Source organism: Mandrillus leucophaeus, unplaced genomic scaffold (genome assembly GCF_000951045.1).
Source record: "Mandrillus leucophaeus isolate KB7577 unplaced genomic scaffold, Mleu.le_1.0 Scaffold870, whole genome shotgun sequence".
Taxonomy (NCBI): Eukaryota; Metazoa; Chordata; class Mammalia; order Primates; family Cercopithecidae; genus Mandrillus; species Mandrillus leucophaeus.
Window position 1 is genome coordinate 428070 of NW_012109475.1, and position 1714 is coordinate 429783.

General features: G+C 47.3%; 1 protein-coding gene across 1 annotated transcript in view; it reads right to left on the bottom strand.

Moving 5' to 3' along the window:
• ZNF8 (zinc finger protein 8) overlaps positions 1–1714 on the bottom strand; it is a 14388-nt gene that overhangs the window by 8055 nt on the left and 4619 nt on the right. The gene's annotated exons all lie outside the window — the stretch shown is intronic.

Here is a 1714-nt window from a genome sequence, read left to right on the forward strand (position 1 = left end):
AAAAAAAAAACATCCAAAGGGAGGTTCACCATCCTTCCTGAAAAGAGAAGGACATGAGGCTGGGGTCAGAAATTCACCTGCTTTCAGGGCAAAGCAGGCTCACATGACAGAAGTGGGCCAGTTTCAGAACCCACACTCACCTGTGAGTGGTGGGACTGGAGGTGAGAGGGAGCATGGACCTTGTCTGAAGGAGCAGCCGGGACTCAGAACTGACTGATTATGGGAAAATACAGGCCCCTTTGTCAGAACTGCTCATCTCTAAAGAGAAGCTGAAAATTAGGTCAGATTTTTATGTGAAAAATTATTTTTCTTTTTGAGGTAGAGTCTCGCTCTGTCACGCAGGCTGGAGTGCAGTGGTGCCACACCTCCGCTTACTGCAACCTCTGCCTCCCAGGTGCAAGTGATTCTCCTGCCCCAGCCTCCCTAATAGCTGGGACTACAGGAGCGCATCACCATGCCCAGCTAATTTTTGTGTTTTTAGTAAAGATGAGGTTTTACCATGTTGGCCAGGGTGGTCTCAAACCCCTAGCCTCAAGGGATCCATCTGCCTCGGCCTCCCAAAGTGCTGGGATTACAGGCGTGAGCTGCCGCACGTGGCCTTTATGTGAAGAATTCTGACTTTTATAAGTTGATGCAACATTACCTAAAATGTGTCCCATAAACAAAGCCCTTCTGCAGCCATGCTTGAAAGCCAGATATTTCTGGATCAGAGTCTTGGCTCAGTCACTTCGTCCCCAAGAAGCATCTTTGCTTCCCAGTTTCCATATCAACAAAGCATCACCCCTTGGGGGCTGTATAATGATTAAGTGGTTTACAAACACTTCCTACGGGACATCTGGATAGCCACATGGAAAAGAGTAAAGATAGTCCCTGTCTCAGCATATTTTCTGTTGCTGTAACCAATTATCACAGACTGGATAATTTATTGTTTTTTTGTTGTTTTTTTTTTCCTCGAGATGGAGTCTTACTCTGTCAATCCGGCTGGAGTGCAGTGGCACAATCTTGGCTCACTGCAACCTCTGCCTCCTGGATTCAGTTCATTCTCCTGGCTCAGCCTCCTGAATAGCTGGCACTACAGGCACATACCACCAAATCCAGCTAATTTTTGTACTTTTTAGTAGAGACAGGGTTTCTCCGTGTTGGTTGGCCAGGCTGGTCTCGAACTCATGACCTCAAGTGATCCTCCCACCTTCTCCTCCTAAAGACGAGGTAATTTATAAAGAAAGTTTTGTTCTCTCTCTCTTTCAATAACTTAGATAAAGGAAGTTGATTTCTGGGTTGGGCGTGGTGGCTCACGCCTACAATCCCAGCACTTTGGGAGGCCAAGGCGGGCAGATCACGAGGTCAGGAAATCAAGACCATCCTGGCTAATACGATGAAACCCTGTTTCTACTAAAAATACAAAAAATTAGCCAGGTGTGGTGGTGGGCGCCTGTAGTACCAGCTACATGGGAGGCTGAGGCAGGAGAATGGCGTGAACCCAGGAGGCAGAGCGTGCAGTGAGCCAAGATCGCATCACTGCACACCAGTCTGGGCCACAGAGTGAGACTGTCTCAAAAAAAAAAAAAAAAAAAAAAAGTTTACTTCTTACAGTTCTGAAGGCTAGGAAGTCTAATATCATGGTACTGGCATCCAGTGAGGGCCTTCTTGTTGTGTCATAAGATGGCGGAGGGCATCACATGGTGACAGGGTAAGACTGTGCCAGCTCAGGTCT